Below are 24,955 nucleotides of genomic sequence, written 5' to 3'. Positions count from 1 at the left end.
TGGGTAAACTAATCAACAATGCATCCTCATTACTTTCAATCTTACTCTGTTTAGAAACAAAGTCGTTTCCTTTATGAAATGGATTGTAGAAACAAGACTGCACAACTGAATTCTAACATTATGCTACTGATCAGAACTAAAAGAAATGAAACTACAAGAAATCAACCTAAGTTACAAACACTGCTAAAAGCAAATGATGAAATTAAAACTGAACAGAAAAACAAATGAAAAAAAAATCTCCTTCAATGCAGGGGCCCTCTGCAACTGACTAGGTTGAGCTGCTAACTTAATTCAAAATGCTCCTTCAAATGATCATCGGTCAACACACGACTTTATATTATAAACAGGAACAAAAAGTCCAAAATTACAAAGCTGCAAGTTTGAGCTTAATATATCAAAAACTTCGAACCCCTTCCATTCTGTACAATTGGTATTTAAGAGAAAATATTCATAACTGTCTTTTGAGGAAAATTAGCTATAGGTGTTCTACACGTATCACAACTGGACTGCATAAATGTTTGATCAGCTATAGGTGACTTGAATTCAAGCAAGATGGTTGCACAAAACCATTAACACAGGTGGCTGATCCGAGTTAATGCTTCAATAGAACTGTTGGATTTATTAATTAACCATGAAAGGGTAGACAAAGAGTTTTATTGCTTTTGGTTTTCATATGTTTGACTCCACCTTTGACTGTGGTCTTGAGCTATATTTTTTATCGATCTGGGTTGGGTGACTATGATAGAATCCATGTCGAGACAATTATAGATGCGCCCATGTGGCCAATTTCTTCGTTTGATACCTGTAACCTGCCAAGCCATGGAAGTAGCTACGGAACACGCAGTTAGCTATAGAATAGGTTTCGTTCTGTAGATAATTTGAAAAAACTTATTCAAATAGAAAAAACATAAAAGTATAACATGTCAATCATTTAATGTCCTCCTTAAGACAAAATCTATCATTTATCAGTGATGGGGATCTGTATTATTATGGAAAAACAAAGGAAAGAAGTGAGAAAAGTTTTCAAGGAGAGGGTAATTCTAAGGTTCAACATACCCCCACTGCAAAATCATTGCATGTCCCCATGCAATTTTGCCAAAAATATGAACTCTTCTTTCCTATTGCATCTACTCAGACACCTCTGCTAGTACATCTAATTTTCTTCTCTTGTTCCTTTTTGAAGTGACTTCCATCCTAGGTTTCTTCATGAGAAATCTGTATCTAAAGTTGATGATTGTTCTATTCAAGTTTCTATTCTTCCTTTTCAACTTCCTATTCTTCTTGTACCATAGCCCTAGGCGCAGTATTGTATTATCATGAATGGCTTTATACAATTTGCTTTGTTCCTTCAGGGTTTCATTTTCTTTCTTGATATGCTTGTTCAATATCTCTGACTCATAGATTTCATGTTTGAGAGAGTCAGTTAGAGGTTCCTGTGGATTGACAGGTTGTTCTAGATTGACCGAGGATTCTGGACCCATTGAGGCACTTTTCTTCTCTACTGATTCTATGTAATCATAAAATTGTTGCTGCACTGGGTCTATGCCTATAGATCCTCTGTTGGGGCTGCCTTCGAAATACTGTTTAGGAGAGTTTTGAGGACTGTGTGTAAATGGAACATTATCAGGAGATGGTACTAGGGTTTCTTCTTCTAGATTTATGAACCCTATTCCCTTTGATGATACCTTCTTTACCATACCTCGGAGTCTAGAGTTCCTTCTAAGTTGTAGGGGGCTTATGTTCTCCTCCTTTGTACCCCTTTTCTCCTTTTCTATAGTTTCCTTTCTCTTGATTTGTTTTCTAATCTCTGTCAATTTTTCAGAGATTAATTGTTCATCATCTTGTTGTAATGAAGATTCAGGTTTGTTTCCAGTAATTCCACCAGCTTTCTTTTTTATCTTCCCTTTTTTCTTGATCTGCTCCCTGATCTCTGTCAAATTTTCAGAGACTAGCTCTTCATCATTTTTCTATGTGGAGGACTCAGGTTTGCTTTGAATGGTCATACTGGTCTTTTTCCTCCTACTCCTTCTGACATTACTCTCTTCAGGTGATTCTGGTGACTCTTGGAAATAGTTTCTTATCAATAATTTTTCCCAAGTATCTCCTATTTTTTTCAAATGAAACTCAACCAGTAATTTTACCAACCCATGATGGTACATAGTTGTGTCTATGAATTCTGTTTTCTTCTGTACATTTGAAGCCATCCTCCTTAAATTGTTTAGAAGGAAGAAAGGGAGGTTGATGTCTCCATTTTCTATAAATTTCATCAATAAATGTATATGATAGACATACATGCATCTGAATCTCCCCTCACAGGTAATAAATTTTTGTAATATCAAAAGCATGCTTCTCCATTTATTTTTAAGTGCTGAAATGGGAATTCCTTTTCTAAACACAGTGACATCCATACCTGGGTTCCTGAGGATTACCTTCCATGATTCACTGTGAAATTCCTTATTTTTGAACCATCTCTCACCAAGTCTTAGCAGTTCTATAGCCTTTGCTATGTAAGATTCTGTTACTACAAACTTAATGTCTCCAATTTCTACTTTTATACCATCGAATGATCTAGAAAAAGATTTTGTGATCTCTTTGTGATAGCAATCAAAATTTTCAATGAAATTGAGCCATCTAGCCTTCTACAACATCTCCTTGAGTTGTGGGTATCCTTCCATATATTTTACCCCTACGGGCTCTGTCCTGACAATGAGTCCCATGGCTTCTATTTCGTAGAATTTTCTAACCTTCAGAATTACTCTCCTGGTCTATGAAATGGACTGACTGCGGGTACGGTGAAAAAGAACTATGGGTTTGCATGGAATAAGTAGACGATGAGGGTTTGGAGAGACATTAATATGTTGGTCACATCGTAGTTTTGACCATTAACAGATGGAGTTATTAGGGACTGTTTAAGTAGAGAGTATGGAGAATGTAGCAGAGGTGTGGTATGATGAAATTATTATAGACTGTTTGGTACCGAATGTGGAAGATGTGGCGGAGATGTGGTATCATGAAGTGGCAGTCAAATCAAATGATGACTTGTTAAGGAGACATATGATCATTCATATTATACATGACTTATGTTTGTAACTTGTTGTTTGAAATAAATTTTTCATTTTACCTTTAGAACTTAACCTTTTGCTTGATAATTCTTTTGGTGTTGATCCATAGGTACTTTGAGCATGGTTGATCTCCAAAACTTGATTCTTCAATTTCCCTGCATTCATGATTTATTTGTGAGCTGTACAATTGTGCTAGAGAAGATAAGTAAGTTGTAGCTATAGAATAAGATTAGTTGTGGAATGGAATCAGCTACAGAATGTGAAAAGAAGGAAAAGTGAAATATGGCTATGGAATATGAGTGTAAAAATGAAATGGAAATGAGTTATGACAATGAGATGGAATGAGGTGTAAGATAAAATGAGAAATAGGATGAAATGGAGTAAAACTGTATAAAGATAAAATTTAAATGAAATATGACAGTGAGATGAAGTGGAACTTTAAAGAAAATGAAAACAGAATGAGATGGAATGAGATTATGAATTTGTAGACTCTAAACTGCAAATGAATGTAGCTTTTTGTCACTACTTATTACAGAAAGGAAATGGAAAATATAGGATGTCAGAAATCTCTGATTTTCACCCTATAAGTATGCCAATCAATGATTGGTTTTCAACCTCATACAATTTATTTATTTATTTATTTTTATTCATCATTTTTTTTAGGAAAAATAAAGACTAAGTTAGTGGAGAAGAAGAATTCTTCTTCAATAGCTTAATTTCAAAGTTATTCTGGAAATTCTTAGTGAACTCCTCTCTTGAAATTGGTTTTTGATATATCTTGAACCAATGACCATTCACAAGAAGATGTATTTTGCTTCCATCTATTGTCCTTATCTTTACTGTTCCATTATTAAAGATTTCTTCAATCTCATATGGCCCAAGCCAATGAGTTTGAAACTTCCCTTGAAAATATTTGAACTTTGAATCAAACAACAGTGCCCAATCTCCTGCTTGACACTTCTTCTCCTTAATATATTTATCATGTCATTTAGCCCTCTGTTGTTGGACTATACTGGTTATTTGAACTGAATCTTGCCTGATTTCATCAAGTTCATTGAGTTACTCCAATCTACATTTCTGTGCCTCTGATAAATCCAGTCCCAATTGGACTACCATCTTGAAGGTTTTGATTTGAAACTCTATAGGGAACAAGACTTGTTTCCCATAAACAAGTTCATAGGTTGTATGTCCCATTGTGTTCCTCCATGTAGTTCTATAGGCCCATAAGGCTTCAGGAAGCCTTTTTTCCCATTCTCTTCTTTGTAGATGCACAGTCTTAGTGAGAATTACTTCAATAGCCTTATTTGTAGATTCAACTTGACCATTTGATTTTGGATGATAGGGAGTATATTTCCTATGTTTGATCTTGTAATCTTCCATAAGACCCTTCACCATTTTAGATGTAAATTGAGATCCCTGATCTGTCCCAATTTCTCTTGGAACACCAAAACGAGTGAAGATGTCCTCAAAAAGAAAACTAACTACAGATTTTTTATTAGCAAAAGGTAATGCTTTGGCCTCTACCCATTTAGTGACATAATCAATACATACCAATATATACTTCTTTTGTTTAGATGGAGGATTAATTGGTCCAACAAAATCCAAGGCCCATTTTTCGAAAGGTTCAATAAGTACCTGAATGTGTAGTGGAATTTCATTTGAAGGAGCAGGTTTCCCTACCCTCTGGCAGCTGTCACACCTCTTGACATATTCTTTGGCATCTTTGAAGATGGATGGCCAATAATACCCTAAAGAAAGGACTTTATACGCTGCCCTCTTGTCAGTAAAGTGTCCACCACACGGCTCATCATGACATGCCTTAAGAATCTCAGGCATTTCATCTTCCCTAACATATCTTCTGATCATAATATTTGGGCCTATTTTATACAATTCATTAGTGATCCATGAGTATCTTGCACTTATCTGAATGATTTTTCTTTTCTCTCTAGGAAACAAATGTGAAGGCAATTCCCCTATGGCTAATTAATTGGCAATATCTACAAACCAAGGAGTTTGAGTAGTCATTCAAAAGGATATTCATTAGGAAACTTATCTTCAACCGGAGTGTCATCTTTGATATTTTGAATTCTGGACAAGAAATCAGCAACTGTGTTTTGTTTTCCAGGTCTATCTAGCATATTACTATTGAATTATTACAAGAGTAAAAGCCATCTTTTAACTCTGCCATTATTAATAGGTTTATTCATTAAGTATCTAATTACAAATTGATTTGTATGAACAAAGGTTTCTTGGCCTGTTATATAATTTCTGAACTTGTTGATTACATGAACAACAGCTAAAAATTCCTTTTTAGTTACAGTATAATTCAACTCAGTGGAAGTCAAATTCTTACTTGTATAGTAGATGGTATAGGGAATCAAATATTTTGGTCCTAATATAGCTCCTAGAGCTGTATCTGAAGCATCTGTTGAAGTGTGAAAAGGTAGTTTCCAATTTGGACCTCTCAAGATGGGTGCTTTAGAAATTTTTGTTTTTAAAGTCTCAAATGCTAACTGGCAGTCAGGATTCCAATTGAATTCACAATCCTTGGTGAGTAATTTGAAGAGTGGGGATGCTATTTTAGTGAAATTTTCTATAAATCATCTATAGTATCTTGTAAATCCTAGAAAACTTCTAACATTCTTTTGGCAATTTGGAATTGATAATTTAGAGATGAATTCAACTTTAGATTTATCAACTCTAATCCCATCTCCTGAAATGTGATGCCCTAAAACAATACCTTCTGTAAACATCATAAAACATTTTTCATGGCTTAGTGAAAGGTTTGCTTCCTTACATCTTTTAAGAACTTCTTCAAAATTTTCCAAAGCTTCTTCAAATGTATTCCCATAGACTGTAAAGTCATCCATATATACCTCTACACAATCATGTATTAGAACAGAAAATATTCCTAGTACTGCTCTTTGGAATGTTGCAGGTGCATTACATAACCCAAAAGGAAGTAATCGGTAGGCATAAGTTCCCCATGGACAAGTAAATGTGGTTTTATCTTGATCTTCAGGTGCCACCTGAATCTGATTATAACAAATAAAACCATCAAAAAATGAGAAATACTTCTTACCTGCTAATGTATCTAACACTTGATCTATAAAGGGCAAAGGAAAATGATCTTTAAGGGTAGATTTATTCAATTCTCGGTAATCAATGCACACCCTCCATTTACCATTCTTTTTAGGCACAATCACTATTCCAGATGTAATCAGTAATCATCCAATTTCTCTCTTTAAATAGGTTGAAGGATTCTTAATTGCCCTCCACCTAATTTGAGCCCATTCCATCTGTTTCAAGTCTCTATTTGTTCCTTGTTTGACTACCTTGCTCTGTGAAGCCATCCTATGTTAAAAAACCAAATCCAGAAAGCCATCTTCTTTGACTCCATTAGCCCAATGGACTGAACTACTCAGTGTTACCTCTCTGTTCTATCGAATCTCACCACTCAAACTCAAACAAAACCCTTGAACTTCATAACTAACCTAATACCTTTAAAAACAAAGCTAAATCATAAAGAGAGAACCCTCTCTGGATACAGATTGGCTAGATTTTGTATCTAAAAGATTGGTATGTGGTTACCTCGACATCCTTCCCTTTCTTACAACTTTTGGGAAAACCTGAGTGATAACATCATTGGCGACTTCACTGGGGACCTGAATAATTGTTTGCTACTATTGTTTATTTCATAAGCTACAGACAGAGCCTGAAGTTAGCCAGGTAGCCTTTGAAATGATTTTGCTTTGCAATTGCAGAAGTAAATGAATGCTACTTCATTCTATCTCTGGTTTAGCTTATATATTGGACAGTTGATTTCAAATACTTGATCAATTCCTCTTAAAAAAAAAAAGTCTTTAGGAAAGTTCAAAACTCCCACATCTAAAACCTCCTAGAAGAGACAGTTAAAGTTGTATTTTCAAACCTATTTCTAGAAAAAACCAAAAAACCCACCTAGAAAACTGGCCTCAGAAAATATTCGTGACACCAGATAAAATCCTGATCCTAATCCCCCACCTGTGTTTGAAAATCTGAATCTGATTCCTAGGATTCTTAGAAGACAAGAGAGCCAAGAAAATTCTAATAATTCTCAGCAGCCATACAGATCAAGATCCTGTCCTGTGAAGTGGATCTACCCTAAGGACGAACCTTTTGATAAGTATTCTAAAAACTCTTTATTTGAGGCCTTTTCAGAATCTGGGTTAACCCACACAGTTCAAAATCCAATATCCATTGAAAATTTGTAGACTGAAGTTGTTACTTCACACCTTGACAGACATTTTCATAACTCCATTCGATCTGAGCTTACCTCTGAAAGAACACCAAACCTTTTTGTGATTACTATAGCTTCTCCAAGCTCACCATCAACACCTCAAACTACCCTTTCCACTCCTCCATCCACAACACACATTCCCATTGTTATCCCTACTCCTCCAGTTGTCACATCTATTTCTGCAACCATGGCAAACCGATATACTCCTCTGCACTTACCTGCCAATCCAGGGGCTATGCCCCAAGACTATCAAAGTAAAATCCCTTCTTTTGAAGGTACTGGCACTTACACAGCTCAACAACATACCAATAAAATGACCGACTATTTTGAAAGATATGAGGTTGATGATGATGATGTTAGAATGAAAGTATTTGTTCAAAGTTTAACTGGAGATGTTAGAACCTAGTTTAGAGCCCTCCCTGCAAATAGTATCAATGACCCACAAGATCTTTATCAGACCTTCTTGAACATATGGGAAAAGAAGAAAGATCCTCTCCACATTTTATCAGAATATGAAAACCTAAGAAGAGGCACACAAGAAACTGTCCAAGATTACTGTACCAGATTCAATAATGTCTACAATGCTATTCCTCAAAATCTTAGACCTCCTCCAGATTTGGCCTTGATCAAATTCCCTGATGCATTTGATTCTGATATGGCATACCAACTTAGGGAAAGAGCTCCTCGAAACTTAGAAGAGATGCAGAGTATAGCTGTCAGTGTTGAAGCCAACCTGATATCTAAACGATCTAGAGCCAAACTTGAAAGGAGGACACCTCTCAAAGAATAACCTTATGCCTTTGAATAGAAATTAGATGCTATTATTAAAGGAATGGATAGACTTGGGGATAGAGTAGAAACAATCGAGAGAAAATCCCCTTGGGATGGCCAACCAAGCAATACTGGGAGAAATCCAAATTTCAAGAAGAACCAAAACCCTAACACTGGAAAGACAGGGCCTGACCAAAATATTAGGCCCCCATTTCAAGAAAATTACGCTGAAGCCTCAACTTCCGATGAACCAACAGAAGACACTCAAATCAATCTGATGGGACTCAACAATGAACAACAAATTTTCTTGACCCAAGAGGATCAAGAAGCTCACATCCTTAAACAATTCCAAACTCAGTCAGGTGAATCATTTGACTTTAGGGAGGGATATGATACAGCCATTTATGAAGTCTAAAAACAATACAATCTGAGGAGTAGAAGAATAGATGTCCCTGAAACTAGTAAACAGAAAGGTACCAAGCAGCCTAACAAAGGTAAGATCAATAACCCCCCTGTACATGTTCTTTCTAAAACAGATCCTAACCCTAATAATCCAATTGTTGAAGATGTATCAGATAATCAACCACCTAACAGACAACCTTCCAATTCTACTCCTGCTAAAGAAAAAGCAGGAGAGGCTCTAGAACCTGATTTGGAAACAACTTTAGCCCATAATCCCACTCCCGAAGAGGAGAAAAATGTAGAAAATCCAGCTGTCCGAAATACAAGAACTCAGACCAAAAAGCCTTTCAATCTTGAGATAGAAGTAGGCAAACTAAAGATAGTTGTTCCATTATTAGAATTGGCTAAACATGATGTCTACAGAAGTCAAATCAGAAGATCACTCAAAATTTTTGTGAATGAAGATTCAGTAAACGTTTTTGATGACTAGCCTGAATTGATATTTGGCCCTGGAGTAAATGGAAAAACAGTAGAGGGAGAAGTACCTTCTTTCTATGTAGGTTTAAACATACATGATAAAATACTTCATAATGCCATGTTTGATTCTGGTGCTTCCCATAACTTAATGCCTAAATTTGTAATGGAGAGGTTAGACCTTGACATCACCAGGCCATATAAAGACCTTTTCTATTTTGATTCAAGTCAAGTCAAACGTTTGGGTTTAATTAAAGACTTATGTGTCACTAGTCCAATATCCTACCAAAAACCTTTTAATGGACATAGTAGAAGCTGATATTCCACCAAAGTATGGCATGTTATTGTCTATATCTTGGGGTGCAAAGCTTCAAGGATCTCTACAGTTAGACATGTCTTACGCTACTATTTTAGTGTTTGGTCAACCCAAGAGATTATACAGAGAAACCTTAACGAAGTATGTAGTAAGTAGTCAAGAGAAACCTCAAAATTTCCCTATCTACTCAGTACATTTAGATATGGATTCTTTTATCCTTTATAATGTTGAAATTGATCCCCCACATACAATAAAAGTTCTAGTAGATGAAACAAAAAGAATTGCTAATGAAAGGTCTAGGGACCGAATCTAAGAAATGTCTGAAAATCATGAAACATCAGATAAACCAGAAGAAACTGAAAAACCAGATCTCCCTATTAAACAGAGCCCTGAAACTCCGGATACTAATTGTGAACATGAAATCTTGTGGTACTTAGAATTTGATGGTTTTGTGAACAAATTAGGAGCAGGAGCAGGAGTCTGGGTGCACAATCTTGAAAACAATCATGCTGAAGGCCATACCTATAGGTTAAACTTTAGGTGCACTAATAATATGGCTGAATATGAAGCTCTATTGCTAGGTCTTAAATTGGTCAAGAAATTGGGAGCAACTAGAGTGTTAGTCCTAGGATATTCTGATTTAATCATTCAACAAATAAAAGGGAAGTTCTTAACAAATGATCCCAGATTAAGAGAGTACAGAGGAACAACTATAGAAATCCTTAATACATTTCTAGAAACTCAGCTTACCAAAATCCCAAGAAAACATAACTTGCAAGCTCATAGCCTGGCAATGTTTGCCAGCACCTGTAAATTACCATTTGAACCAAACCATCAATTCACAGCTGAGATTAGACACAGGCCAGCCATACCTGATAATGTAAAGAACTGGCAAGTGTTTGACAGTGATAATCAGATCAACAATTTTTTAACCCTAGAAGAAGAATTTTCTAGCACTAACATAGATGTCGATACAGTTAGTGAGTTTGATCCAACAAATCAGATAGAAATAGACATTTCAGTAGAAAAAGCTACACAAATGCTTCATCCAACGAAATTTACCAAAAAGGAAATACATGATCTCAAAGAAATAGATGTTGATGAGATTATTGAAGGAGAATATGAAGTTATCAATTTGAAAGACAATCATTTGCCCAAAGGATTAACTCCTTTGGAAGATCTCTTTAATTCCAACAATATTCCAAAGAAACCCAAGATGGAACCTCTAAAAACAGAGATTGAAGACTACAACATAGGAACTGAAGAGAATCCAAAAGTGGTAAAATTATCTAGATCTTTGCCCCCTGATCAAAAACTTAAGTATGTTGAACTGATCAAAGAATTCCAGTACGTTTTTGCCTGGAGCTATGAAGATATGAAGTCTTATTACACCTCTGTAATTCAACATACAATACCCCTCAAGGAAAATAAAAAATCATTCAAACAAAAGCTCAGAAGAATCAACCTTGTACTGCTTCATTTAATTGAAAAAGAAATCAAACAAATGCATGATGCAACGATAATTGCTCCAATCAGATTTTCAGAGTGGGTGTCTAATTTAGTGCCTACCAGGAAAAAAACAGGAGAAATCAGATTATGTGTTGACCTAAGAAATGTAAACAAGGTTTCTTTAAAAGACAATTACCCTTTACCTAAGATGGATCATATTTTACAAAGCGTAGTAGGCGCTTCATCGAGGGTTGAAAGCATCATCACTCTTTTAGAAAAAGTTTTGATGAAGAGGGCTTTCGATATAGACTGGCACTTAGTCATGAAAGTACAAAGGAAACTAGCACAAAACCAAGGATCGTAGTGACCCTTTCTCTCTCCTCAAAACTGGACACATGGTAGAAGATAGTTGGTTCTGAGAATCTAAAAAGGAATATTATGTCAACATGATGTGGCAGGATAACGACACGTGGTAGGTGATTTCATCATTTTGGAGGTCCTAAAGGGACAAATCTAGGTGACATGTGTCATTACCCAGTCGGTGCTACGTGGAAATGAGGACGTCCACATGATGTCTATTCAAAGGTATTCATTTTAGAGGAAGAGGCCATCGTAACTCTATTTCAATTTGCATTTGAAAAATCTTCCGATGAGTGGGGCTTCAATTTATGCTGGTACTTGGTCATGAAAATTCAAAAGATTTGAAGGCGTAGAACGAGGTGGAGCACCCAGGGGCTAAGATATAATTTGAGGATGGTCACCATCGAGACTTAATTCTAATTATTATTGGAAGAACCTCCGATGGAAGGAGATATGAAATCATGTGTAATTTGGTCACAAAGACCTAAAAGAACCAAGGGTGCAGAGCTGGGGTTGAGCATCGAGAGCTGTGATCCCATCGGAAGTGACAGTTTTCGTAACCCAAATGTTAATTCTAATTTGAAAAATTCTAATGGTGAAGGGGCTCAAAAATCATGTGGCAGTTGGTCATGAGCATCCTATTATGCTCCTATACCAATAGGTGTCATATTTCATGATTGACTTGATGAGCTCTGTAATATGTTCATTCCTTTCCTTGTTGCAAATGTTTTCCATATTATCAAAAAAAAAAAAAAAATGTAAAAAATGTAAAGAGGGTATACCCTAAAATAAAAATCAAAGGGTAAAAAGAATAAAATGGTCAAAAAAGTGAAAGAAATGAACCCCAAATAAAGAAAGACTAGGAAAGTGTGCAAGTCCAAAATGCCACTACTTTTTCATTTTTCTGTAAATAAAGAATTGTGTGCAGCTTGTTAATTTATGCCACAATTGATGAATGGCCAAACAGATTAATCTTGGCTAGTTCATATTTGAATTTTCTGTTTTAGAGATAGAGAATAAAAATCTGACCAAACTGTTTAATCTTGGCAGATAAGTAGATAGGTAGAGAAGCAAAGGAGCTCAAGAGTTAAATATGAGCCCTTGGATGTAATAAGTGCAGACTTAGGTAGGCTTACCATGAAAAGAAAAGAAAAGTTGATGAGGGTTTTCCAGTCCAAGTGCACCCAAAGAAAAGAAGGAAAAAATGCTAGGCCCAAGCAGGCAGGGTAGGTAGATTGGCGTTGTAGAATGATACCTGTGATGGATAATGTTTCTAAAGATGTGTTAACTTTCACTTCTATCAAAAGTGCAAGGCAGACATTACACTTGATGCAGCTCAAGCGAGGCAAGTTTGAATAACTAACTCCCCTTCATACTGTTCCCTAATCATTCACTAATTTCCCCCCTAAAATATTAAGAATTTGTTCTTAATATCACTCATAAAACCACTCATTCCATTTCATAAAATCGCCTAAGTAAAAAACCCTATTTTTACTTAGGAAAATACATTATGTCACCTCAAAACCCCTTTTTTCCTTTTAAGCCTAAGTTTTAATGTAAAATTCTTAACATTATAACTTAGTGCTTTTCATTTCAAAAATTCATACTAATTTTTAACGTTTATTATATAACTCCCTTATAAACATTTTTTCCCTTCCACGTATTATGTAAATATATAAAAAACCCCGATATAATACATATCCTTGTCCCAGTTAAATAAAACCATATTTGTTGTATATAAAAAACATGGATTAATAGATTTATTTGAAATTTATTAATAACCTAAACCCCGCTTCGCAAATCAGAATTAATTATCCATTTGGGCTAACTAATAACCAACCCCGCGACCCAATCAAATATGCCCGAAAACCATCAAAAACATTGGTTTATTATGCTGGTCCTGCTGTTTAAACCTACACCATGTTCAAAGCCCATCCACCATTCAATCAATCCGTCCACTATCCAACGGTCCACATCCATTTCGCGACCCCCTAACCGTCGCTGTTTAACTCATGGGGGGGCGGCAGGTTTTTCACCCATACCACCGCCACGCGTCGCCCATCCGGGGTGCTCACTCCCTCCCGGCCCGAAACTGCCCAGCCCCAAAAGTGGTGCGGGCAAAACCGCTTACCACCCCTTGCTGACGTCAGCCACCACGTCACCTGCCACGTCATCATCCGTGCCGCTTACGTCATCGGCCCATCAAATAAAAAATTCCTGCCAAAACATCATTTTGTCAAATAAACGAGTAAAATGTCATTTTTTGCAATACATTACACCCCGCGCTCTCCTGCCAAATAAAATCAACTGAGTTCACGGTTCCAGTCTCTCGACCGCCTCCTGACCAGAAAAGACTCCAGCAATGAGCTCGCAGACTCAACCGACCTGCCATTTCACAGTTTCCTCCTCTTTTGACATAGGTACCTTTAAAAAACTTTCTCAATAAATGGCTGTCAGTGCATCAATTTCCAGGACTTCTCAGCAGTCTCCGCAGGAAGTTAGCTTACCAGCCACAAAAAGGTCTAAAGGAAAGGAATTGGAAGGCACAAAAAAACCTCCAGTGTCCCAACAACAGGTGTTTATCCATAGCTGCATTGTTACACTTGGAAAAAGGGAAATTTTTGGCTAAATATCAGATTAGCATTAAAGTGTATCAGATCAACATTAAAGAGTAGCAGCTCAGAATTAAAGAGTATCAGTTAAGACAAGCAGCGAGTGCAGAGTCACTGAAGAAGACTAGATGTTTCTATTTTACTTGTAAACTATTATTACTCATCCTAGATATTATCTCATAGCTGTTATGAGATATTTGTTGTACATATTTGTTGCATAAATACCCCTCCATTGGAGTATTGTGGTGGATTCCTAGACTCTGTTGTAATATTGATTTTCTAGAATAAAGAGATGTTGGAATCAACTGTTGTATGGCCTACTGGATGAAGAATTGAAGTTGAGGACTTGTCACGGATTTCTTGAATCAATCTCTGGACCAATAAGTCCTATATATCTTGTGTCTTACAATTTTCTTGTTTATTATATCATCTGTGTTTCATAATCTAAACGATAAAGAAAAGGTTAATTTCAGAATATTCTTGATTGCACTCTGTTTTCAGTCTTTATTGTTCTCTGTGTTTTCTTTAGAATTAGAATAAGCAGTGAAATCTTAATTGCTTCTGTTACCTAATTCTTTGATGTTGATTATTTGTTAAAGAATACTTCACTGCTCCTTATCAGTAATCATCCAATTTCCCTCTTTAAATAGGTTGAAGGATTCTTAACTGCCCTTCACCCAATTTGAGCCCATTCCATCTGTTTCAAGTCTCTATTTGTTCCCTGTTTGACTACCTTGCTCTGTGAAGCCATCCTTTGTTAAGAAACCAAATCCAGAAAGCCATCTTCTTTGACTCCATTAGCCCAATGGACTGAACTACTCAGTTTTACCTCTCTGTTCTATCGAATCTCACCACCCAAACTCAAACAAAACCCTTGAACTTCATAACTAGCCTAATACCTTTAAAAACAAAGCTAAATCATAAAGAGAGAGCCCTCTCTGGATACAGATTGGCTAGATTCTGTATCTAAAAGATTGGTCTGTGGTTACCTCGGCATCCTTCCCTTTCTTACAACTTTTGGGAAAACCTGAGTGATAACACATCCGAGGAAGCAAATGAAAATCACAAACTACAAAGGGATATAGGCCCCCGATAGGAGCGCATAGGCTTTAACACTCAAGTGTTGAGCCTAACGTCACAACACTGGGTCCCATGGGATAAACAGGAAGAGGGCCAATGGAAAATGAGCTTGAAGGCATTAGAACTTTATGATTTTAGAATCCTATTTCAAATAAAGTTATAAGGATAGAAGGATATGATATCACAAAGCCTATGCTTTGAGCCTTCGGTCACAGGCAGTGGTCCCATGGTTGTGAAGTTATAAAGGATCATAAGCAGGAGGAGCCCAGGGTGATCAGCGTTCTGTGTCTTCGTAATAATATTTTATAAGAGTTACGAGATGTATTTGGTTCCGATGGTATAGCCTTGAGTGTATGTAGATGGATGGGTCAAAAACTATGTTACATAGCACCACTAATGCCACTACAATTAATCGCTTCCAGCTCCAAAAAGGGGAATTCAAGTAGTTAAGGGGAGAAAGTGAAAAGTATATTGGTCACAGAGGAACACAGTGGTAGCGACGCGGACTGATCAGAGGCGATCAAAGGAATTGACATGAGAAATTTTGTTGTGGCCATCATTCAATTTTCCCATGTTTGTTATTTTGTAATTTGTTTCATTTTAAAGAAGGGATAAATCTGTTGTAATCATTTGAATATGCACACGCCGAGACAACTAGTTGATCAAACAATTGTAACATTAGAATATATTTTGTAACTATTTTTTAAATCTTCTCCTCTCCTTATAAATAGGGGGAATAAACTCATTCTAAAGGTTCCCAAATCTTGTTCCCCGATGTCCGAAATTTGTTTTTTGCAGGTGTTCCAAGTTTTGTGTACAGAAAGAGGTTCCAACTCTCGGTTCAATGACTTATTCATGAGGTGTTAATGCTTATACAAACGTCAAATGTGTTGGACCTATGATATGGAATCTAATAGCAAAGATTAATGAATCAATTTTGGTGATTCCAAGTGGAGTAATGTGTAGTATGTGTTCCCCTATGTTTGTCATTTCATGTATGTTTATCTTCCTTTGAAATTATTTAAAGAAGTTATTGGTTTCACTCTGAAATTATGGATTTACTTATGTTATAGGGTAGCAATGGTACCGGTGCAATTACAGATTTACTAACATTATTTTTGGATTAAGGGGGCTTGACCCAGGTTCAACGTTAGTTAGCCAAACAAATCCCTACACTACTGACCCTTTCGGCATCAGCCCACAGAGCGCAGACTGAAGTCTCACCTGAATCAGTATAGGGGGATGCTGGAACCATGTTTCCGCACCCTTGAGATGGATGTGATGTCGGTTTATTCCGGATATACCTGCTTTCACACAGTTTGCTTAGCCCTCTGTTCCACCCTTCAGTACCTTTGCAAAAGGGTACAATTGGCTTTTGCGTAACCCTAACCTGGGGCTGATATACTTTTGCGCTGCTAGGGCAGCGAGCTGTGATATTTCCCAAACTACGCTAAGTATCTTACTTGTCTTATTAACAAATCTTAGTTAGCTTCGCGTAAATAGATGTTCTTACTTGCGTTCACTTAACCAACACAATTACATATATTCGCACATCATATAAGCATTATAAGTGAAATTCATACCCAACATAACCAGATGCATAAACAGGAAATAAAGACGTAGAAATTGTAGAATACTTCTCTTTATTGATAATTCCAAATAATTACAGACTCGACCCACCTTGCGCACTCAGCTGCAGGGGTCTGCGCACTCAGCTGCGGACTTCTAGGCCTCTGTGCACTTAGTTGCAGAGCCTCTACCTATGTTATGACCCAAGACTTAGACTTCTACTTTAGAGCTATCTCTCCATTCTTGCTTGACTGATTCCTTTTCTTATTTTTAAACTACTTAGAGCTTAGCTCTATTTATACAATCCTATGGTTCGGGACCATGGGTAGATATTCTACAACCGAAATTACATTTTCAAAATAAGGGCAGACAACCCTATGACTCTTTAACACCTATGCACTATGTGACCACAAAATGCAGAGTCTTTACACTTGGATTACAAATTTTTTCCCAAAATATGGGCTTTTAGCCCCAAAACTGCACTTGGGGGATCCTGCACCCAACCGGCCCCCAACAAAAACATCATGACTCACCCTTGAGTCACTTTGGAGGTGCGGAGATCTTAGAGCAAAGACCTCCCAACTCCATTTGGATAACCGCAACCTTGGTAGCGCACTGAGTGGTTGCTTGCTGGACTTCTTCCACTCGTTGTTCGGTGACTGCTGCTGAAATGATTCCCTGAATCATCTACTGAGTTGCTTGTAGTTGCGTGATATTTCCTTCAATGGACGTTGTGATTATATAAGCCTCATCTATCCATGGCTGTAGGCGCGCTTTTAAGACCGCTTCTTTGTGTCGAGTGACATCCACCTTTTCCTTGAGCGCCTTTGCCTCCTGCATCCGTGCGAGCCTCTGTGTAAGGCGATCGTCTGTGCATTCCCTTTGAACTCATCATATTTTTGCTGTATCTCACGCGCCTATGTGTCCAGGCACTCTACATTCAGGTCCCAATCTTCAAACTTTAGTACAGGAACTCACCCTAAGTGTGGCCCCTCAAAAATAATATCATCTAGGAGCAATGGAGTTTGCAGGGAGCTCTTGCTCTCGTCTATGTCCTTCGGCACCTTGGCTTTGCCCTTGTGCAGAGGAACATATTTGGGTAACCGGGTAATAGAGTCTGCACCCTGGGTTTCAACTTCCATTTCTACGTCCTCCTCATCCACTAGGATTTCTTCAGATTCCTCCTCATCGGCCTCCAAATTAATGGCCTTCCCCTTTTCCTGCAAGGTGAGCTTGGTCCTCTATGGGTTTCTTGGTGAGACGTACATAGGGATCATAGTATGCTTATCCTTCTTTGGTCTCGGTGTTCTGGGTGATTTAGGGACTTCAACTATCACCCTAGCGCTCTCTAGGGCTTCTATTACCCCAATTTCCTACGCAACTTCCTCATGTTTTGACATCATTCTAGTTAGGAGGTCTTGCGTCTCCTTCAACAATGTTTCAAACACTGAACTTGCTCTCAAAGCCTCAAAATTTGTAAGGTCCATACATTCCTAATAGTGCAACAACTGAATTTTCAAAATGCCAAGTGTTTTTCGCTGGACAGGCACCTGTGATTTATAGGGCTTTCTGAATTCAAATTCGACTGTTCCCCCCACACTCGGCCCATTAATGCTAGATTGGCGACAGATTTTCAAGAATCTAAACCATAAAGTTTGCCATTAATGCCTGTCACCCACTCCATTTGGCCTCAAACCGATCATCAAATTGTGAATAGTGACTTTAAGGGTCACTTTCCGGTGGACCTTCTCGCTAGTCTTGAAATCCCATAGCTCCCCAACCCAGGTAGTGTAGTTTATAGTCTTGTGCCTCCTTTAAACTACCTGGAGTGCTAAGACTGTGCTTCTGCCACATATTCAGATGGCTAGGCCACCTATGTATGGCTTCAATCAACTGCCATTCACCTTTCCTAAGAAGGGATCTCCATTCAACTTAACCAACTGGACCGCGCCACCGTCAGTAATATCCTTAATAACATAGGGCCCCAGCCAATGCATTCTGAATTTCCCTGGAAATTGATCAAACTTACCATCATACAACAACACCAAGTCATTCACCTTAAAGGTGCACAGCTTCATAGTCGGTCATGCCATGATTTTTCACGCTGCTTTTGGACCTGCTGGTGAAATCTAGCCAAAAATATCTCTTCTTCAAGCTCATCCAACTGCACAAGCCTCTCTTCCAGGGCTCCGCGATCTATCATACTTGTGAGCTCTACTATGTGCAGACTAGGAACGATGTATTCCATAGGAATTACCACTTCAACCCCGTATACCAGCCTAAAGGGTGTATGTCCCGTTAACTTCTTGCACATCGTCCGATAAGCCCACAACACTGCAAGTATGCGTACGTCCCAATCACTTCACTGAGAATTGCAAACCTTGGTCAGTGCATTTTCAAGCACTTTTTTAAATGCCTCCACTGTCCCATTAGCCTATGGGTGATAGTTGTGCTCTTTTGGTGATGAACTTGAAAATCTTCCATTAGTGCGCTAATCGTTTCGTTCAGAAAGTGCATACCTCAATCACTCATCAAAATATTTGGGCATCTAAATCGTGTCAGTACATGTTCAAATAGGAACTTTGCGACCATCAGCCCATTAAATCCTTCACCAGCTGCACTTCTGCCCAACGAGTTAAGTACTCCATCATAGTGATAATGTACCTCACTATTGTCTCCATTTGTGGCTGAATTGGTCCTGAAAAATCTATTGCCCACTTCTCAAAAGGTTGCAACGCCATTTGTGGATTCAAAGGCATTTCATCCCTCCACAATGACCGGCCTATTCTTTGACATACATCACACGCCTTGCAATATGCTTTTGAATCCTGATGAAGGGTTGGCCACCAAAACCTGGCGCGTAGAATCTTCTGCGCGGTTTCTCTCCCTGCGTAATGTCCTCCCTTGGATCCCCCATGCACATCTGTGAGGGTGCTACTTCATTAAAACTTAGGTACATATCTTTGCAATATCTCACCAGTCCCCATCTTGTATAGATGCCCAACAATGACAGAGAAATCTGTCGCACACACCACTAATTCCTTATTTAATTGGATAGAGTATCCTTCTGGTGCAGATCTTGTTGTTAGGAAGTGTATTATATATTCAGAATATCCATTCCCAATGTGCACAACAAAGAGCTGCATGTCAGGTAATCCTTCCTCCAAATTAGTGGGTTCCTCCCCTGTCTCAATGCGCGATAGGTGATCTGGTCCTGTGTTCAATCATCCAGGCTTCAAAACAACTTCAAAATCATATTCTTGGAAGAATAAGAGCCATATGCAAATTCCCCCCCCCCAACATAGGCTTATTGACTAGGTACTTTAGCGTGGAGTGATCTGTATACATCTTAAAGTGACCTCCTAGCAAGTAATGTCGATACTTCTGGAGCGCATACACCATAGTTAGCCCCTCGCGCTCAGTGGTGGAATAGTTCTTCTCTGCTTTGGATAATATGCGGCTTGCGAATGCGATAGGGTGGTCCAATCCTTCTCTTCCATCCTGTGTTAATTTGCCCCAACGTTATACATGACACATCAACATGTACATGAAACTCTTTCTTTGAGTTCAGGAAGACTAGAATTGGCATGGTAACCATATTTTCTTTCAATATATCCAGGTTTTTCTTACAGTCATCATTCCAGTAGAACGAGACACCCTTCTTCAACAATTTTTCCATCAGTGCAGTGATCAGGGCATAGCCTTTGATAAAAATTTTGTAATATCCCGTATGTCCCAAGGTAGAGCGTAGCTGTTTCACACTCCTCGGTGCTTCCAAGTTCAGAATCACTGTGATCTTCGAAGGGTCTACCATCAGCCCTTGTCTGCAAACCACATGCCCCAATAGGTTCCCAAAAGGAATGCAGAACAGACACTTCTTGAGATTGAGCGCGATCTGGTATCTTCGAAAAGTATCCAACATCAAGTGCAAGCTCGCTACATGGCACTTGACCAGAACAAATACAATGCAGTCATCAAAATATACCTCCAAGAACTTATGAATAAATTCCTTGAATGCCGCGACAACCACGCACAAAAAGATAGCAGGCACATTCTTCAACCCAAACGGTATTACAATGTATTGAAAACAACCCCACTCAGTCGTGTAGGTTGACTTGCTCGTATCCTCTAGTGCGATTTTTATTTGGTGGTACCCAAAGAACCCATCAGTGAAGGAGTATGCTTCCTGGCCACCTACATTGTCAAACACTTCATCCGTGAATGGAGATGGGAAAGGATCATCCAAACAAGTGTCATTCATCTTTCTAAGATCCACGCATATCCTTATCTCATCCTTTGCTTCTTCTCTTGCACCACCATTGGGCTTACCTAATCGGATTCTTCCATAGGCTCAATGATGCGTACTGCTAGCATTTTTTCTAGCTCTAAATAGACCTTCTCCTTGTATTTCAGATTTAGGCAGTAAGGTCTCTACTTAATTGGCTTCACGTTGGGCTTCAACGTGATCTTCATCACTCCTAGATCTCTGATTATTATTTTCAAATCCGTAAACTTGGTATGGAATAAGTCCTAATAATCGCAGAGTAATTCAATGACCTTATCCATCGTCGCTTCATCCCAATAGTCTCCAATCTTCATGAATTTGGGTTCTGCCTTTGTACCAATGTTCACCTGTTTAGTTCTTGCCAATGTGGTTATATCAGGTTTCTCAATCTACGGTCCCTAAACCTCGTGGTGGACCTCTGTTTCTAGATTGTTATTCTTCCACATATCCTCATCCTCTTCTTCAATAGTTACATTATAACATTCCAGTGTGTGACTCAGCTGAGTAGCCCATTCAAGTTGCGTCAGGTCTAAAGGATCCTGCGGTATCCTACAGATGGCTACTTTCATCTCTTGTAGCGCTTCATCAATATAGTCAAACCCATCCTCAAAACTAAATGTCATCATGAACCCTTCGCACTGGATATCCCATTCACCTGTCCCATGGTGGAAATCTCTTTCTATATACCAATTCATTGGGATAACATCCAGGGTATGACGGAATAGGTGCACCCATTCAGGTTGTGGATTTTCTCCATAGGCCTGCGTCCATTTGGCCAAATGCGTGCGCGGATCATTCTGCCCATCGTACTTGTCTATTAGTCGCATCTTAGGCTTCCAAAATCATGCTTTCATCATTCTCCTACATTCGTGCCAATCATCAAAGCTTCCATTATGCGTACCCCACCATCTTGTAGGCGTAGAGTGCAGTGCCTAGTCCAAGGCCTGGAGGCATTTCTTTTTTGGTGCCTCCCTTTCAAATGCATCCAAAAATGTATCTACCTCATTTAGACCATCATAAATAGGCAAATTTCTTGCCTCTGACGACACACAGCGCAGCGATCGGGTCATCATGTTGCAATTCAACGTAGTTACTTTGTGTAACTGATTCTGCCAACGTTCTATTTATTCGTTGGAGTTTGAAGTGTAGGAACTCTCACGATACCATGTAATTCACCCATCCACGGTGGGATTCACCTAGTCTTGGTCTCACGCCATTATCTTATAGGTGCAGTCTAGATCATCATCACTCTCATAGTTGCGAACTGATTCCGTATAGTGCAATCCTTCAATAGGATCCAGGGGTATTATTACGTGCAGTGATTTCTTCTCAAGGATCATATTTCTCTTCTTTAGATTGATTACCACGTTTAAATTAGTAGCCCAGTCAATTCCCAGGAGTGCAGGGTAAGGATTGTTGTCATCAACAATCTCTTTCACTTCAAAGTCAGCCAGTGCACTCGCTCCCTCAATATCCATGGTCACTCCCTACAGCCACCCCATGGGTATGATTTTCTACTGATTTGCCATCCTTAGCTAATTTGGAGACCATTGTAGCATAGGTCTCCCCATTCTCTCCCATGTTTGTTTCAGTAGAACATTCGCATCTAATCCCAAGTCTAGAATGATTTGATCCATTTCGTATTCTTCGATCTGCATGAGTCTCATTTCATGCCCTATCCTTGTCTTATGCTTGCCATTCTTTCATACTATGTGCAGTTCACCTAGCCCAGTCCCAATGCATCTATTGATGAGTTCTTGTAGCCCTTTCATAGCCTTACTATCATGTAGTAAATTCATACAGGTTTCGAGGAAAGTTGTAAGCATAGAGGGTCCATCTCTGGCTCAGGCTTATCCTTGCTTTCTGAGGTGGAGGCCTTAGCGAAGCTCTTCTTAGCTTCCATGAATGCTTCACGAGTGTGTTCCAAATCGAACTTAGCATCTTTTTCCGGGGCTTTGCAAACCCAGGTAATGTTTTCTGGCTATTTCCCCTTGTCATCTACTATCGTGATTCCACTTCGGAGCACTATATTTATGTTTGGATCTTCCTCGCGTGCCTAAGACCTCATGATCTGCAGGTTCTGAGTCAGGGGAGGTGGTAGCGCCCCTTTGTCATGTATCCTAGCTATCAGCGTAGGAAAATCTTCTGTTTCATGATCAAACAACATGCAATACTTGCATGATGGGCACGTTGGATTAGTGCAATCATGGGCATAGTGTCTTGTTCCTCCGCAATTGTAGCAAATCAACTATCCTCGACCTCTACTAAGTCCTCCTCCGCCTCGGCCTTGTCCGTGCCCCTGAAATCCTATCTGCGCCATCCTTGCATTTTGGTCAAGGGGCTGCGTTTTGACCTGAACCTGGTAGGTGGGAGTTCTATCCATCATCAATTCATAGCTCCTACAAGTACGCTCATCATGTCCTACTCACCTACAAAATTTGCAGAACAACTATTGCGGTGCTTGCACATACTTATTCAACAAGTGACAGTTATCCGTGGCATGTTTTCCGGCTACCTGACAGATAGCACACTATAAAGCAGATGCCGCGCTAGGTCCCGCTTGAGCTTCCAACCTTAAAGGCATCGGTCCTCCTCCTACAAGGTAATTTGAAAAGACTAGCAATGGTCTTTGTCATGACCTTGACTCTTGCATTTCAAGCACCATACCTCCTTGCGTACCCTTGGCTGAACCATCCTGTCCTACTTCAGACTTTGCATCTCAAGGCATAGATTCTGCAGCTACATGTGGATTTGTTGAATTCCTAGATTAGGATCTTGCTTCGGTGTCTCATGTTGTCTCATGGCAATCTCCAAGGCCTTTGCCTGAGTTGGTATCTTCTGATACGACAGCGTGCTCCTTAAGTGGGGTAGTAGCGAAGCCACAAACCACTCATGATGTTGTCCATCTGTCAAATCTATATTGGCTTCACGGATGTGACACTTCAATCTTTGATCAAATTCCCATGGTGTCTCACCTGGTTGCATCGCGATCTCTTTGAAGCCCACAATTGACTGGACCTCGAATTTAGGCCTGCTAAATTCCCTATTTAGTGATGTTTGGATGTCCGCTACTCTAACATTCAGGTTATCGTTGGAGTACTTAATATACCAAATTAGCACGCGATCTTGCAAAGCACTAACCAGTGTCACTTTCTTTATATGATCATTTGTAACACCTTGAGCTTCCCATACAGCCCTTACAACGAACCAAAATTGGTCAGGGTCTTCATTTCCCAAGCCTTTGAACAAAGGAAACTTCACTGTATTCGCCATACTGAATCACGGTGGAGGTGGAGGTGGTACAAGTGAAGTTGGAGGTGATGGCGATGAAGTCAGAGGTGGTGTGGGTAGAGGTGGTATTCATGGGAATCCTTGTCTTATCAACTGAATAACACTTCGCAGAGAGACCTTTGCTATCCCTTCTTCGTCCCTTCGCGGAGACGAAATCAAGGGGCTATACTCTGGACCCTTATTTCCTTAGTTTCTGTAAGTTTTTTTGCTTCGCGTAGTCTCGAACATCAAGGTAGCTACATAACCCATTTTTCACACAACAACATGTTAATCCAAGTATTTAGAGATTTTACGTACTTACCTAGTGGTGCTTTGAAAAAGCGTCACTCTGCCTCGCTATAGCTGACTGAGGTGTCAACCACAAATTCAGTAACAAATCCTCCTATGATGTGATCGAGCCAATGATTGATAACGCCGACGATCTTATCCTCTGATGCTTCCAACCTTCGCACTAGCTCTGGGGTCCACACAATAGGACCTTCAAGTTTCCACGTTCCTTGGCTATCTATTAGCTTTGCGATCCACTCGTATAGATCAGTAGGAAAGGAGGTGAAAAAGATTTTGTGGATCATCGTATACAAGTATCAGTCCAACCACTATTCTTTTGACAACTGTGGGTTTCTGTTTTCTTGTGCCACGAACTCGTGAATTCTTCTATCCAACCAGACTTTGATTTCTTTCTTAGTTGGATTCCAGTGATACGACATCACACATCTCTTATGCAGATTCTGGTCCCAGCAACGAAACCATTTGTTGGCTTGAGGGGGCATGACCCAGGTTCAACGTTAGTTAGCCAAACAAATCCCTACACTACTGGCCCTTTTGGCATCAGCTCGCAGAGCGCGGATTGAAGTATCACCTGAAGCAACATGGGGGGATGTTGGAACCAAGTTTTCGCACCCTTGAGATGGATGTGATGTCGATTTATTCCGGTTATACCTGCCTTCACATAGTTTTGTTAGCCCTCTATTCCACCCTTCAATACCTTCACGAAAGGGTACAATT

Source organism: Pinus tabuliformis, chromosome 7 (genome assembly GCF_031772625.1).
Source record: "Pinus tabuliformis cultivar Carrire ecotype Pingquan chromosome 7, CPIR1, whole genome shotgun sequence".
Taxonomy (NCBI): Eukaryota; Viridiplantae; Streptophyta; class Pinopsida; order Pinales; family Pinaceae; genus Pinus; species Pinus tabuliformis.
The sequence above is the reverse complement of the archived record's forward strand: the minus strand, read 5'-3'. Positions refer to the sequence as shown.